At 43.1% G+C, this 17,598-nt stretch overlaps 1 long non-coding RNA gene across 3 annotated transcripts; it reads right to left on the bottom strand.

Annotated features, from left to right (window-relative positions):
• Positions 1 to 4,186: 4,186 nt before the first annotated feature.
• Positions 4,187 to 17,193, bottom strand: LOC137334550 (uncharacterized). Of its 3 annotated transcripts, none has more exons than XR_010966177.1 (4): positions 16,961 to 17,193; positions 16,048 to 16,125; positions 8,505 to 8,564; positions 4,187 to 4,485 (listed from the first exon to the last, which is right to left on the bottom strand). It is a non-coding gene; the product is annotated as an uncharacterized lncRNA (long non-coding RNA). The 3 variants fall into 3 exon arrangements; XR_010966175.1 differs by having other exon boundaries at positions 16,074 to 16,125; XR_010966176.1 differs by lacking the exon at positions 16,048 to 16,125.
• Positions 17,194 to 17,598: the final 405 nt, after the last annotated feature.

Genomic DNA, 17,598 nt, shown 5'->3' with positions numbered 1-17,598 from the left:
TTTGCTCCTCCACAGCTCCTGTTCTCTCACCATTAAGAAAATATTCCCATCTGTCTTTCCAAAGATGATCTCACTCTTCCCCACATTGAACTCCATCTGTCATAGTTTTGCCCACTCATTTAGTCTGTCTATGTCCCTTTGTAACTTCCTGCACCCATTTACACATCTTACTGATCCCCCTAACTTAGTGTTATCTGCAAACTTGGATATACAACTCTCTTATTCCTTCATCCAAGTCATTAATATATATGGTGAAAAATTGAGTCTCCAGTACAGATCCCCGAGGACCACCACCAATCAGAAAACGAATCCTTTATCTCTACTCTCTGTCTCCTACCTCCCAACCAATTGCCAACTCATGTTACAAAGTTATTTTGTGCAGAACCTTATCAATTGCCTTCTGGAAGTCCATATAGACAACATCCATAGACACTAACCTATCGACCATGCTATTGACCTCCTCAAAAAATTCAACTAGATTACTCAGACACGATCTACCCTTCACAAATCCACGCTAACTCGCTTTGATCAGTTCACACTTGTTCAAGTGCTCAGTCACTCTGTCCCTGATGATAGATTCTAGTAACTTCCCCACAACTGTGTTCAACTGATGGGTCTATAGTTACCCGATTTCTCCCTCCCTTCCTTATACTGCGATGGAGTGACCTTTGCAATTTTCCAATCCAAAGGCACAATTCCCGAATCAAGAGAGCCTAGGAAAATGATGACTAATACATCTGCAATTGCCTCACCTCTTTCTTTTAATACCCTGGTGGAGGATTGTGCCTTAAGTGTAATCTTCAAAGGCAGAATTTTCCAATTGCAAAGTTCACGGCAGAACAATTAACCCACTTGTACTAAATTCCCCTGGGTGCTACTTTTATGCAGGTGTTAGAGGTCTACAAATAGTACATGTATGAATGTGGTAGGCGTATGTGAACTTCGTCAATCAGAGGTTCCTACCTTTAGACCTCTGTCAGCTGGTGCAGGATATATATGTCATTTGCCACATTTTTAAATTGCAATTCATTTTGGTCTGAGAATTAAACACCTTGGCCCCACAATTACACAGGCTGCGATCCCGATGGTTACGTCAGGATTGCCTCTACCGGTGCCCTCCAGTACTGAGCCTCCCGGAGTTCACAGGGTCAGGGGGTCAAGCACTTCATTTGTATGGAATCAGCTGGGGGTGGGGGTGGCGGGGGGCGGGGGGGCGGGGGGGGGAAGTTGGCTCTCCTCTCCCTCACAATTAAACTTGTGCCCCCAGGAGTCCCTTAGCTAGGAGTCGCCCTCACTGTTTTTTTTTTAATTGTTCCATTATCTTCTCTTCAGGAGTCCAGGCCATAACTCAAGCCTGGACCTCCATTATGGGGTCAGCAGGTGCCACAGATAGTGCAATGGGGTAGGAGAGGGGTTGCAGCGAGGCCAGAGTTGGAAGACTCACATTTTGTGCTCAGTACAAAAATCTCAATCACACACACGGGATGACAAAACCAGTTCTACATTGAACATGTCAGTGAAAAGAAAGAAATTAAGCATCTTTCCAAAGCACTTTCTTTGAAGTGTAGTCACTGTTGTAATGTAGGGAACTCAGCAGCCAGTTTGCGTAGACCAAGCTCCCACAAACAGCAACATGATAATGACCAGATAATCTGTTTTTTGCAATGTTGTTTGAATGATAAATATTGGCCAGGACAGAACTCCTCTACTCTTTTTCGACATAGTGTCATGGAATCTTTTATGTCCACCTGAGAGGGCAGATAGGGCCTTGGTTTAACATCTCATCTGAAAGATGGGCGCCTCCAACAATACAGCATTCCCTCAGTACTGCACTGGGAGTGCCAACCTAGGTTTTGTGCTCAAGTCTCAGGAGTGGGACTTGCACCCATGACCTGGTAACTTAGAGGCAAGGGTGCTACCCACTGAGCCACAGCTGACACTTTACAAATGAGCACTAATTAGTCGGGGAACACTTCAGCAGTCAAGGACATTCAGCCACCGATCTTCGGGTAAGCGTTCTCCAAGGTGGCCTTCGAGACACACGACAACGCAAAATCGTCGAGCAGAAATTGATAGCCAAGTTCCGCACCCATGAGGACGGCCTCAACCGGGATCTTGGGTTCATGTCACGCTACACGTAACCCCACCAGCGAATAAAAGTTATCTGTTTTTAATACAACGGGTCATTTTCTGTCTTTCTCTTCCTTTCGGATGTTTCTCCCTCTCTCTCTCTGTTTTGTGTTCTGGCCGTTTGTATATTCAGTGGTCCTGTAGGTAACACCTCTCTGTCTGAACACTTTGATTGCCTTGACAACGGGCAGTTGGAAAGATTATCTGTAATCACCAGGTATTGTTCTCTGAATATAAATGCGAAACGTTCAAGGATTTCCACATTCACCTGACGAAGGAGAAAGCCTCCGAAAGCTTGTGATTTTCAAATAAAATTGTTGGACTATAACCTGGTGTTGTAAGATTCTTTACACTAATTAGTAAAACAATGTGCTGTATAGAACTGTAGAGCAAGAGATGGCAAGAAAGAAAGACTATTGCAAAAGCTTAGTGCCAGAGGCCGAGCCTATCAATAGGTCATAACAGAGCAGAGATAATGTAAGATTCTGACTGCCAAATTCTTCTGTTAATATCTTGCATTTTAAGTAGAGATATTTTTGTTTAAAAAAAGGGGTCATAATAAATTCGACAGATCCAGCATGACTCAAACTAAATATGTATCAGCTAGTAATTATCTGCCATGTTATTCACTGTTAGATGAAGAATATAAGTTTTTCTTTATATAAATATATAAGATGATCGAGTTGGGAGATTGCAGAATCTTGCACCAGAGTGCCCCGAGTGGCCAGAACCTGCAAATACGTCTTGCCAGTTGACATGGCGAAATTGAGTGGGAAATGATAAATGGCGACACAAATGCAGGACCAAAAATCACAATAATGGGAAGTAAAGTTTGTGGACACGAGGGTAATGGCCTATGCAAGATTTTTAAATATATATATAGATGATATTGCAAAAAATGGGTTTGTAAGAGAGAATTCTTTTCCACATGGACGTGCATTCTCACATGCATAGACCCATAAACAGCCACCTATATTGACACACGTGGATGTGACGCTGTTGCTACTTATTTTATTTTGTTTTCAGTGTAAATTTAAACTCTTCTATTTCGTAAATAAAGCCTTAATTGCCTCACTTGACAAGAATACAGATGAATTTTGCCTGGTTTCATCAAGTTTATTTAATGTGTTGATAAGAAAATGCTTGCGTTCACTTACCCACGCATGCAGACACAGACACAGACACGCATACATGCACAAGCACACATACAAGCACACACTCACACTCCCACACACACATACGCACACACGTACACACCCACGCGTGCAAACACACTCACACTCGCACACACTCACACAAACATACTCACGCACACACACTCACTCACACACACACGCATTCACAGAGGCTTGCACACACACACACACTCACACACACCAACACGTGCTCGCACACACACACGCACACAGCTACTTCAGTTGCCATTTTCCTCACAAGCATTGCTGTAAATCTATAATGATATATTAGCAGTTTGAGTCACCAGTCCTGTATGTAATCTCTTGCGTTGTTTGGGTGGTTCTGCTGTCTGAAGAGCTGCAGTCATAAAGGGTTTACAGCGAGCAATCATGGTGCGAAAGAAAGCCAGCCTGAATCTGATTAAAAATAAACCATATTGCAATCTGTGTTTCACAATTATATAGAGACATTGACTGCTGTTGAAAGAGTCCACACGGAAGCAGACTGTTGGAGCAGATCATCAAACAGGTTTCACACTGAGAACAAAGAGCAGAACTCAGCAGCAGTGATTTTCTTTTGACACCTCAGTATTAATCACTTTGCCTTTCCTTATGTGACACTTTGGGATGTGCTTTGGGAGTGAGAATTGGGCAGAGAGCACACTAGAAAATACAACAGCAGCGTCGCTCAGTGAGAACAGCAAGGATGGTGCTCAGGACTTTCAAGCCATTCCTACAGAAAGTGTATGTAGACGCGTCAGATTAAGGGTACTGGCTGTAACATAATACTCAATGAATTTGTTGATAAAAGTACTTATTAAGCAAATATTTATAAACATCTAGATATTCAAAATAATGTGATGGCTCTCTAAGCTTGAGGGTTTTTCTTTTTTTTCCTTTTATTAAGAAAAACTTGCATTTCTATAGCGCCTGTCATGATCGCAGGACGTCCCAAAGCATTTACAGCCAATGAAGTACTTTTGAAGCGTAGTCACCGTTATAATGTAGGAAATGCAGCAGCCAAATTGCGCACAGCAAGATTCCACGAACAGCAATGAGATAAATGACCAGGTTATCTGTTTTAGTGATGTTGGTTGAGGTCTAAATGTTGGCCCCAGGATACCTGGGAGAACTTCCCTGCTCTTCTTTGAAATAGTGCCGTGGGATCTTTTACATCCACCTGAAAGGACAAACAAAGCTTTGGTTTAACGTCTCATCCAAAAGACGGCACCTCGGACAGTGCAGCGCTCCCTCAGTGCTTCACAGGGAGTGTCAGCCTAGATTATGGAGTGGGACTTGAACCCATGAACCTTCTAGTCTCAGAGGCAAGAGTTTTACCACTGAGTCACAGCTAACAGACTAAATCATGTCTCTCAGAAACATCCTAAAAATGTTTCACACATAGTGGGGCAGCTCTTGACTTTGTGCGATAGTGTAAAACAGGTGGTAGCGAATTGGCTTCCCGTTTTACATCTCTCCCCATTGCGTTCAATAGAAATAAAAATGGGGAGAGACTTGCTATCACCTGTTTTACACTATCGCACAAAGTCAAGATCGACCCCAGTAACTATTAGCGTAAACAAATGCAGCCGCTAATTTGAGTACAACAAGATGAACGGCCAATGAATGTTTTTACTGGTGTTGGTTGAGGGAGGAATGTTGGCCAGGACATCAGGCAAAGACCATGCTCCTCCTCTTCAAATAGTGCCCTGGGATATTAATGTCCGCCTAACCGTCGAACGGACAGACAGAACTTTGGTTTAATATCTCATATGGAAGAGGCACTCCTGACACTCCAGCACTCCCTCAAAGTGTCAGCCTAGATTATACGCTCAAGGACTGGGCTTGAACCCACAACCTTCTGACTCAGAAATGAGCTAGAAAGTCAAACCAACTGAACCAAGGTGACTCATAAATGTCAGGGTTAGGTATTAGAGACCAATTTTCTTTGGGATTCAGCCTTGAAGACACAAAAGCACAAACATTTGCAAAGTTGAAACCACAGTGCAAACCCAGTATTCACTTTGTAAATCTTCCTAAGACTGTCTGGGAGCACAAATACACCCTTCACTCAGCTCAGAAAATTGGGATGTAGACTCAATATGGGTGGAGCTAAGAACTAACAAGTAGCAGAAAACAAGGGTAGGAGTAGTTTAAAGGCTCCCTAACAGTAACGGGTCATTTTCAGGTTGGCAGGTTGTAACTAGTGGGGTGCCGCAAGGATCAGTGCTTGGGCCTCAGCTGTTTACAATATATATCAATGATCTCGATGAGGGAACCGAGTGTAGTGTATCCAAGTTTGCTGACGATACAAAGCTAGGTGGGAAAGTAAGCTGTGAGGAAAAAGCAAAGAGGCTGCAAAGGATATAGACAGGTTAAGTGAGTGGGCGAGAAGGTGGCAGATGGATTATAACGTGGGGAAATGTGAAATTATCCACTTTGGTAGGAAGAATAGAAAAGCAAAATATTTTTTAAAAGGTAAGAAACTAAGAAATGTTGGTAGTCAGAGGGATTTGGGTGTCCTGGTACATGAATCACAGAAAGTTAACATGCCGGTACAGCAAGCAATTAGGAAGGCAAATGATATGTTAGCCTTTATTGCAAAGGGGGTTGGAGCAAAATAGTAAGGAGGTTTTGCTGCAATTATATAAGGATCTGGTGAGACCACACCTGGAGAACTGTGTACAGTTTTGTCCTCCTTACGTAAGGAAGGATATACTTACCTTAGAGGGAGTGCAACAAAGGTTCACTAAATTGATTCCTGGGATGAGAGGGATCATAGAATTATAGAAACTTAAGGCACAGAAGGAGGCCATTCAACCCATCATGTCCGTGCCGGCTGAAAAAGAGTTATCCAGCCTAACCACACTTTCCAGCACTTGGTCCGTAGCCCTGAAGGTTACGGCATTTCAAGTGCACATCCAAGTACTTTTTAAATGCAATGAGGGTTTCTGCCTCTACCACCCTTTCAGGAGTGAGTTCCAGACCCCTACTACCCTATGGGTGAAAAAAATTCTCCTCAACTCCCCTCTAATCCTTCTACCAATTACTTTAAATCTATGCCCCCTGGTTATTGGCCTCTCTGCTAAGGGAAATAGGCCCTTCCTATCCACTCTATCTAGGCCCCTCATAATTGTATACACCTCAATTAAATCTCCCCTCAGTCTCCTCTGTTCCAAAGAAAACAACCCCAGCCTATCCAATCCTTCCTCATACCTAAAATTCTCCAGTTCTGGCAACATCCTCGTAAATCTTCTCTGTACCCTCTCTAATGCAATCACATCTTTCCTGTAATGTGGTGACCAGAACAGTACACAGTACTCTAGCTGTGGCCTAACTAGTGTTTTATACAGTTCTAGCATAACCTCCCTGCTCTTATATTCTATGCCTCGGCTAATAAAGGCCTTCTTAACCACCTTATCTACCTGTCCTGCTACCTTCGGGGATCAGTGGACAGGAACTCCAAGGTTCCTCTGTTCCTCTACACTTCTACAACATCCTTTGAGGAGAGATTGAGTAGAATGGGCCTATATTCTCCAGAGTTTAGAAGAATGAGAGGAGATCTCATTGAAACGTATAAAATTTTTAAAGGACTTGACGGGGTAAATGCTGAGAGACTGTTTCCCCTGGCTGGAGAGTCTAGAACTAGGGCTCATGGTCTCAAGATAAGGGGTCGGCCATTTAGGACCGAGATGAGGAAAACTTTCTTCACTCAGAGGGTTGTGAATCTATGGAATTCTCTACCCCAGTTGATGCTCAGTCGTTGAGTATATTGAGAGTGATAGATCTTCGGACACTAAGGGAATCAAGGGATATGGGGATAAAGCAGGAAAAGTGGAGTTGAGGTCGAAGATCGGCCATGATCTTATTGAATGGCGGAGCAGGCTCGAGGGGCCGTATGGCCTACTGCTGCTCCAATTTTTTTAGTTCTTATGTTCACTATATTGCTGGCCAAAACAGATGCTTCCCACTTCCACACTGATAAAGATCAATCAATTTCCAATGTTGTTGCCTCCAGATTAGCATCCAGGATCAGAAAGGAAACTGGCCTTCAGGATTTCCTATGGAGCCACAACCTACGACCCAATCTATTTTTCATCTCCCGCACCTTTTAGCAATAAAATCACCAAGTAACAAAACAGCATATTTTGAGTGTTAATTTATGAGGACAGCTTACATAAACTTGGCTTATATCCCTTTGGCTTATATCCCTGTGCGTTATCTGTTTTTAATATAATGGGTCATTTGCTGGCTCTCTCTGCTTTCCGGATGTTTCTGCCTCTCTCTGTGTTTTTTTTTCTCTGTTTTTTTTCCCTGTTTGTTTTTTTGTTGAATGTGTATTCGGAGGTTCTGCAGGTAACACCTCTCTGTCTGAACACGGTGATTGCCTTGGCAACGGGCAGTTGCAGGGGCAGTCTGTAAACACCATGTATTATTGTTCAATATGTATAAATGCGTAGGCTTCAAGGAGATCTTGAAACATTTGCCTGAGGAAGGAGAAAATCTCCGAAAGCTTGTGAATTTAAAATAAAATTGCTGGACTATAACTTGGTGTTGTAAAATTGTTTACAATTGTATATCCCTTTGAGCATAGGAGATTGAGGGGTGATCTGATCAAAGTGTTTAAAATATTAAAAGGACTCGATAGGGTAGGAACAGAGAAGTTATTTCCTCTGGTGGGGGAATCCAGAACAAGGGGAAATAACCTTAAAATTAGAGCTCGGCCGTTCAGCAGTGAAATCAGGAAGCACTTTTTCACACAAAGGGTAGTAGAAATCTGGAATTCTCTCCACCCAAAAGGCCGTGAATGCTGGGGAACAATTTGGAGTTTTCAAGACTGAGATTGGTAGATTTTTGTTACGTAAGAGTATCAAGGGATATGGGACAAAGGCGAGAAAATGGAGCTGAGGTGCAAATCAGCCATGATCTAATTGAATGGCGGAGCAGGCCCGAGGGGCTGAATGGCCTACTCCTGCTCCTAATATTCCTATGTTCCTAAAATTCACACCATGACTCAAAGTATCCAAACATTGGTCTTAAGAAATCTAATCTCCTTCACCGTTAAGCACCCCATACGATGCTACACAAATTTCACTCTACCCCCCATACCCTGTTAAGGAAACTGGAAAGGTTTCCTTTGCTTGCTACTTGTAACAAAATCGTAAACGCATTCTTTAAGAAGGAAAAGAAAGAACTTGCCTTTATACATCTCTCAGGACTTCACATCCGCTGAATTACTTTGAAGAGTGTCCACTGCAGCTGTATGAGCAGAAGTGACATCTATTTCATGCACAGTTCGATCCAACAAACAACAGTGAGATGAATGACCAGTTAATCTATTTTTGGTGATATTGGTTGAGGGAAGAATATTGGCCAGCACACCGGGAGAGCTCTCTGCTCTTCTTCGAATAAAATTCTTCATAAACATATTTACGGTTTTGCTACAAGTAGCGTACAGAGTAAATAAAAGACGAAAGAAAGAAATTTCATTTATATATCTTACTTTCAGGTCCTCCGGATGTCTCAAAATACTTCACAGCTAATGAATTACTTTTGAAGTGTAGTCATTGTTGTTTTGTAGGCATACATGGGAGCCATTTTGCGCACAGCAAGATCCCACAAACAGCAATGAGATGAATGGCCAGTTATTCTCTTCGGTGGTGCTGTTTGAGGGGTGAATGTTGGCCAGGGCATCGGGGAGAACTCCCTGTTCTTTTTTGAAAAAATGCCATGGGATCTTTTCCATTCCCCGTGAGCAAACAGATGGGCCCTCGGTTTTATCATCGTAACCGAAAGAGGGCGCCTCTTACGATGCAGCACTCCCTCGGTACCGCACTGATGGGTTAGCCTGGATCATGTGATGAAGTCCTGTAAAGGTGTTTAAACCACAACCTTCTAACTCAGAGGCAAGAGTGCTACCACTGAGCTAAGTTAAGAGTTATGCCTCACAGTGTCTAAAAGAGATCTTTAACCCAAAAAGTGACATTTGAAACATTTTAATGTTATTTAAATGGGGCCAGTTTACACAAGAACAAGAATATTAATGGGAGACACATAATTTTAGAGCAGTATCGTGTGGAAACTTGTGGCATGGACCTCGTAGCCAATACATGCCTGTGGTACAGATCTAATCCAGCTCTGTATTTTCTAAACACTATAATGTATCTATTATAATTACAATTACGATCAAATGCTGAGGAGGCCACTAAATGGAGAGTGGGAACAAATCACTGTAGTTAGGCCCAGCTGTAAATAAATGGAGTAGAAAAAATAACATGCTTTCCCATCACAATGGTGGTTGAACATCAGTACAATAACATCCTGCAGAGGATCCGTTTTCCAGACGCACACGCCCTATCCTGAGCTCTACCAAGGCCATTTCCATTCATTCGAATGCATGTTGCCTCCCTTGCATTATCAAGCCCAAGTAAGCAGAGCAACTCAGCCAGGAGGTTATCGGTTACTGCGACCCAAAGTTGTGATAGAATTCATCCATTGTTCGTACGATGGAATCCTGCCAGGGCCAACTCTCTCTCTCTGCTCCATTTGCCTCGACTTTCCAAGTGGCACAACCTTCTGAAGTAAACATCAGAGAAAGATCTGCAAAAACCTTGATCCCACTAAAGGTCAAATCAATATTCAGGTCGCTAAAGGAGAGCAGGCAGTGACATAAAACTCATATCAGTTTTGCAAGACTGCTGGCGTTGGGATAACGATGTGAATTATATGCGTTAATAATGCTGTTAAGGACGTAAGAATTTCCACTGATGAATATTAGACTCACTTCTTTATTTGGTACAGGTGGGGCGATGGGCTCTCCTGTATGCAGTGCCGTGGAGCACAGATGCCAGCGCTGCGGAGAGATCAGCTATGTCCCCAGGTGCACTTGTCAGTGAAATGAACTCATTTGGTCCAATTCCAACAATAAATTAATTTTTTTTTTATGAAAGTGCAGATGAACAAAATGCGTTGGCTCGTATTCGAGATGATCTATAGAGACGATTTTTTATTTTTTTGAAGTCGAGGTTTAGGATTTACTGAGGAGGCAGGTGTCTTCAGCCCCGTGATACTTTTTAAATAGAAAATGTCATCATTTTTAACATTCCGGCTGTTTTCCTGAAGGATGTTAGCGTCAGGACAGCAGGCACCTTATTTGTGACATTGCGTGGAGATGGGTTACAATTTCTTTGTTATTGCTCATTATCCGCTCTTTGATTCACACTGGCGTTACGGTTTCCAGCCATTTTGTTTTTAAATGTAGACTTTCTCATCTTTTTTCTTTATCTCTTTGTCCTCATTTCCAGCAGCTGGGAGACTGAGAAAAAGCCACAGACCTCCCTCGGGCCACGGCCTTCCGGTATCTAAACCTTGGGGGGGGTTTGGTGTTTTTTTATTATTTGCGTAAGAGAACCAGGCTGACAGGGAGAAGTTGGCATGTACTGAAATCCATATAACGACAAATTATAGAACTATCACTTGTCAGAGGAGAACAGCTGCTGGTTTAGGCAAACGGCTTGAAAGGATTCATTCCAGTTGGGGCAAGCAGTCAGCTCGAGTCCCGCAAGGAGATTGCTTCATGCAAGGGACACACATGGCAGGAAGGAGTCCTGGTGCTGCTGTGTCCTTAACCTTGAGCTGCCAAGTCATGTTAGGAAGTTATCACTGCAGCTACCGCCATCTAGGTGGTCCAGCAACCCAGTGTAAAGCTGTTCCCTTCCCAAGATAACACGACATAGCAACCGGAACTGACTGAAGCTCGTGTTCACAGTATTAAAATCCAGATATCTGTGTTGGGGCCTCACTGTATTTATTAACGACTTAGATGACGGGATAGAGAGCCACATAACCAAGTTTGCCCATGACACAAAAATAGGCAGCATTGTAAGCAGTGTAGATGGAAGCATAAAATTACAGAGAGATATTAATAGATTAAGTGAATGGGCAAAACTGTGGCAAATCGAGCTAAAAAAGATCGATTAGAGTACTTTCTAAATGGTGAAAAGCTCAAAACAGTGGAGGTCCAAAGAGACTTGGGGGTCCATGAATATAGATCATTAAAATGTCATGGACAGGTACAGAAAATAATCAAAAAGGCTAATGGAACGCTGACCTTTATATCTAGAGGACTAGAATGCAAGAGGATAGAAGTTATGCTACAGCTACACAAAGCCCTGATTAGACCACACCTTGAGTAATGTGCTCAGTTCTGGACACTTCACCTTAGGAAGGATATATTGGCCTTGGAGGGAGTGCAGTGTAGATTTACTAGAATGATACCTGGACTCCAAGGGCTAAAGTAAGGGGAGAGATTTCACAAACTAATGTTGTAGTCCCTGGAAATTAGAAGATTAAGGGGTGATTTTATCAAAGTTTTCAAGATATTAAGGGGAACTAATAGGGTAGATAGAAAGAAACTATTTCCTCTGGTTGGGGAGTGTAGGACTAGGGGACATAGCCTAAAAATTAGAGCCGGGACTTTCAGGAATGAAGTTAGGAAACACTTCTACACACAAAGGGTGGTAGAAGTTTGGAACTCTCTTCTGCAAACAGCAGTTGATGCTAGCTCCATTATTAATTTTAAATCTGAGATTGATAGATTTTTGTTAACCAAAAGGATTTGGGTCTAAGGTGGGTATATAGAATTAGGTCACAGATCAGTCATGATCTCATTGAATGGCGGAACAGGCTCGAGGGGCCTACTCCTGCTCCTAAATTCCTATGTTCCTATGATATCAAAGCACGATCAAGGTCAAACGATCTCAACAATTCTAACAGATGAGCATGAGAAGAAAATAACTTGCATTTATATAGTGCCTTTCATGGCCTCAGGATGTCCCAAAGCCCTTTCAGGTGGACATAAAAGATCCCACGGCACTATTTTGAAGAAGAGCAGGGGAGTTCTCCCCTGCTCTTCTTCAAAATAGTGCCATAGTGTCCTGGCCAATATTTATCCTTCACCCAACATCACTAAAAACAGATTATCTGGTCATTTGTGAGAACTTGCTGTGCACAAATTGGCTGCTGTGTTTCCTATCTTACAATGACGAAATTTCAGATGTACTTCATTGGCTGTAAAGCGCTTTGGGACGTCCTGAGGTCGTGAAAGGTGCTATATAAATGCAAGTTCTTTCTTCTTTCTTTCTAAAATAATAGTGAATTCTCCTGCTTTCTGCTGGCTGGTACTGCAATTGGAACCGTCTCTAAATGTCATCTGTCATCAGCCTTTCTCCCGTTTTCATCTTTAGTTCAACAGGTGACAACATCTTTACTGCGCTGGGGGCAAAGTATTACGGACAGTAAACAAAATGGCCGGCTCTGAGTCTTCAGCTGTCCATTCGGACTTACACCCGTGGGTCATGATGTCATCAGCATCCTATATTAGTGTAAAAGAAAACAGTAAAATGCTGGAACTACCCAGCAGGCCAGTCAGCAACTGTAAAAGAGAAAAGACATTTTGGGTGGGTTTTGATGAAGTATCCACAGACCAACAAGCCTTTTCTCTTCATAGCTTCTAACTGACCTGCTGTGTAACTCCAACATTTTTACATATTACACAGAGTTACATAGAATTTACAGCACAGAGACAGGAGATTGACCCAACTGGTCTGTGCCGGTGTTTATGCTCCACACGAGCCACCTCCCTCCCTACTTCATCTAACCCTATCGGCATAACCTTCTATTCCTTTCTCCCTCATGTACTTATCTGGCTTCACCATAAATGTGTCTATGCTATTCGCCTCAACTACTCCTTGTGGTGGTGAGTTCCACATTCTTACCACTCTCTGGGTAAAGAAGTTTCTCCTGAATTCCTCATTGGATTTATTAGTGACTATCTTATCTTATATTTATGGCCCTAGTTCTGGACTCCCCACAAGTGGAAACATCTTCTCTACGTCTATCCTATCAAACCCCTTCATAATTTTGAAGACCTCTATTAGGTCAGACTTCTCTTTTCAAGAGAAAAGAGCCCCGGCTAGTTTAGTCTTTCCTGATAGTTATAACCTCTCAGTTCTGGTATCACCCTTGTAATTCTTTTCTTTGCACCTCCTCCAGTGCCTCTATATCCCTTTTTTTAATACAGAAACTTGGCACTCTGCATATTAGAAATTTATCAAATGTCAGTTATGGTTTTAACATTCACCCATCCTAACACAGCAGACGGGGTCAAAAGCCATAGAATCGACCCTGTCGTGTTAAGGTGCTATCTAGTGGTGCTCCAAGGCAGGAGTGGCAACCTCACGAACGGCCCTTTAAACGTCAGCAAACTATTTTACCATGAGGGGCATCATAACCAAGCTTTATGATAAACAATAACCTGCCCACTGACTGATTTGAGAATGCTCTAGTGAGTAGCGACAGATCTCCGGGACACTTACAAAGGGGGCAGCAAATCATGTTAAATACATTTTTAAATTTAACGAGCAACAGTGGAATTCCAACACTGAAAGGGTTAATATCTGGAATGGCTCTAAAACTGCCCACATCATGCAAACTGGCATTACATTCCCTAAGTGATGCAATGGATTTGCATATTTAAGTTATAAATTCTCCTTTCGGCGCAGGATGATTGTGACTGGACTGGAACTGAAATCGATTAAAAATAAAAACATTTGTAAGAGCAAGTGGCTCACTTCACGTTCCTCCCATTTTTGTTTCACCCGTCAGCTTGGCTCAGTTGGTCGCGCTCTCGCCTCTGTGTCAGAGGATTGTGGGTTCAAGCCCTGCTCCAAAACTTAAGCACATAATCTCAGCTGACACTTGAGTGCAGTACCGAGGGAGCGTTGCATTGATGGAAGAGACACATCTATAGTACTGTGTGCTGTTCTGGGTACCACAGCTTAGGAAGAATACACTGGCCTTGGAAGGAGTGCAGTGCAGATTCACCAGAATGTTACCAGTGCTCCAAGGATTAAATTATGAGGAGAGATTACATAAACCAGGTTTGTATTCCCAGGAATGTAGAAGGTTAAGGGGTGATTTGAACGATGTTTTTCGGATTTTGAAAGGAATTGATAGGGTAGACGGAGAGAATTTTTTTCCGCTGGTGGGGGAGTCCAGGACAAGGGGACATAACCTTAAAATCAGAGCCAGGCCATTCAGGAGCGAGGTTAGGAAACACTTCTTCACACAAAGGGTGGAACTCTCTCCCACAAAAAAGCAGTAGATGCCAGCTCAATTAATAACTTTAAATCTGGGATTTTTGCTAGCCAAGGGATATGGAGTCAAGGCGGGTAAATGGAGTTAGGATGCAGATCAGCCATGATCTCATTGAATGTCGGAACAGGCTCGAGGGGCTGAATGGCCTGTTCCTGTTCCTGTATTCTTATGTCCCTATAAAGCTGAGGTCCCATCAGCTTGTTCAGGTAGATGTTAAAGATCTCAAAACCAGCAAAGAGGTATCCTGTCCGTCAGACCTCACTTCAACCAACACCACCGAAACAAAGCAGGTTAACCGCTCGTTCATCTCAGTGCAAAATGTTTGCTTACATTTGGGTTTGTGGTTTTATTGCCCATCCCTAGTTGTCCTGAGAGTATTAAGAAACAACCACATATTATGGTCTGGAGTTACGTGTAGGCCACATTGGGCAGGAGTGACTGGTTGCTTTCCCTGGAGGACATTAGTGAAGCAGTTTTTTTTTATTGCCCACTCCTAGTTGCTCTGAGAAGGTGGTGGTGGGTCTTCCCCTTGAACGGCTGCGTTCCTCGCGCAGATGCCCCCCACCGCCCCCCCCCCTCCCCATGATGACGTTAGGTAGGGAATTCCAGGATATTGACCCTGAAGGAACGCCGATGTTTGTCTAAGTTAGGATGGTGTGTGAATTGCAGGGGAACTTGGAGGCGATGATGTTCCCACAATATTGCTGCTCTTGTCCTTCTCGGTAAGAGAGATAACAGGGGAAGGAGGTGCCATTGAAGTAACTTTTGGCTGAAGACATTTGCCATCACTTCAGCCCTGTTTCTTGCACTCTTGCATTGGGTTTGACAATGGTTGAGGATAGGGTTCTTCATGGGGTTTGGGTTTTTGCAACAATCAGGCAGCTTTTACAGTTATTTTTTCTTGGTGCCATTCTTTCTTTCCTTTAGGTTTGAGCTACTACAGCAAAATGAAAGAAAGAAAGAACTTGCATTTATATAGCGCCTTTCACGACCTCAGGACATCCCAAAGTGCTTTACAGCCAATGAATTACGTTTGAAGTGTAGTCAATGTTGTAATGTAGGAAACACGGCCGCCAATTTGAGCACAGCAAGGTCCCACAAACAGCAATGGAATAAATGACCAGATAATCTGTTTCAATGGTTTTGGTTGAGGGACAAATATTGGCCAGGACATCGGGGAGAACTCCCCTGCTATTCTTTGAATAGTGGCCGTGGAATCTGTTACTCCCACCTGAGAGGGCAGATGGGGCCTCGGTTTAACACCTCATCCAAAATGTGGCGCTTCTGACAGTGCAGCACTCTCTCAGTACTGGCGCTGGGAGTGTCAGCCTGGATTCTATGCTCAAGTCTCTGGAGTGGAGCTTGAACCCATGACCCTCTGCAAGTTAGCATTCAGCAAGGAAGGCATTGTGACAAAATCCATTCTGCGGATTTGCAAGACTGATTCCAAAGTGCTCGAGCAACTCATTGATGTTATGCTGACTCCAGATTTGTTCCTAGGTCATTTATACTTGCACATAGCCCGAGGACATATCTCTTAATATGGTATGCTTCATATATCATCCATCTTGTAGTCCATACACACCATAATTTCACGAGCAGTCGTCTTACCAAATTCCTGACCTTGTAAGATCACAGTTGGTAGATTTTGAATCATGATTTGCTGCAAATGGCAAACATACTTCCATCAAAATTTTGTTGTTGATAAAAAAGTGACCGCAGAACAATGCGCTGCCTGAAAGGGCGGTGGAAACAGATTCAATAGTAACTTTCAAAAGGGAATTGGATAAACACGATCTATTTCTACGATTTTATATTTCTACAAGGCAGAGAATTCAGTCAATAATAATATTTAGTCTGTTTGCGTTTGGACCTCCTTGAAATTAGTATGGAGTTACCCCGAAACCAAAGAAAAGCAACGTCAGTATCAAATCATCTCCCGTCTGGAGGTTAAGACTGTCTAGACTGCAGACCTCCTCACAGCCATTGCCAATGTCGGTTTGTGATTAGCAGACACCACTTCACCTCTCTGGGCCAGAAGTGCTATCTTTTCATGCCTCAAAAAGGAGAAGGCAGCGTTTGGTGAAATGCCACATTCATCGGCCCCATGTGAAAGCGAGCAAGCAAAAATTCATCGTATGGTAGTGTTTACCTTGGCCATTTCACGCTGGTGTGGGCTGGAGACTGCTTTCATAGCAGTCTAAGGTGGTAAGCATAAATAAACTTTCTGATAGCTGACCATCTCCAGAAGTAGTGAATATATGAAATTCAAACATCAGTGGTGTTTACCTGAAGCTCATGCTAGACATAAACCAACTCCACATTCCAAATAAAGGGAGTTATTATTAGAAACCTTGAGCTACACATTGAAATCTGTCTACCATGATATGAGTAACCTTACACACTGCTGACTGGGTCGGTCAACTTGGAAGCGGTCTCATGTAGTAGTTATTAAAGCCTCTAGCAATGGTCCCAACTAACATCCACGCTCAACTCACCTTAATGAACAAAGTCTTGCTCGCTTTCAAAACGGGGCCCGATGAATGTGGCATTTCGCCAAATGCTCCTTTATGGGGAATGAAGAGGTGGCATTTCTGCCCCCAGGGAGCTGAAGTGGGGGTAGCTAATCACAAACCGACACTGGCAGTCGGCGCCTGCAGTCTAGACAGTCTCAACCGCCAGACGGAAGACGATTCGTGCTCACAGGTGCTTACGCTGCTTAAGATGGAAGTTCCTGTGTGTAACTGCTTACACTGAGATCCAAGGTCAGGGTCCAACCGTTCCACTGAAGTGGAGCGACCCATTCAACTGAATCCAAATTAAGGATCAGAGCGTTAAATGTCACCTTCAGAAAGCTTTTGAGACAGAAAAGTTACTGATGCTGTTTGGCAGAGATGCTGATTTCTCAAAACCAGATGTGAGGAACCAGCTGCTCCCCAGCCCATAGCTTTCATGCTACAATAAAATATAATGCAGAACTTTACCTAAGTACTAAAAGAAAGAAAGACTTGCATTTACGTAGTGCCTTTATAGACCAAAGCACTTTACAGCTAATGAAGTACTTTTGCAGTGTAATCACTGTTGTAATGTAGGAAACGCTGCAGCCAATTTGCGCACAGCAAGATCCCACAAACAG

This window comes from Heptranchias perlo, chromosome 18, assembly GCF_035084215.1.
Source record: "Heptranchias perlo isolate sHepPer1 chromosome 18, sHepPer1.hap1, whole genome shotgun sequence".
Lineage (NCBI taxonomy): Eukaryota > Metazoa > Chordata > Chondrichthyes > Hexanchiformes > Hexanchidae > Heptranchias > Heptranchias perlo.
This window is presented reverse-complemented; position numbering and strand designations above follow the sequence as displayed.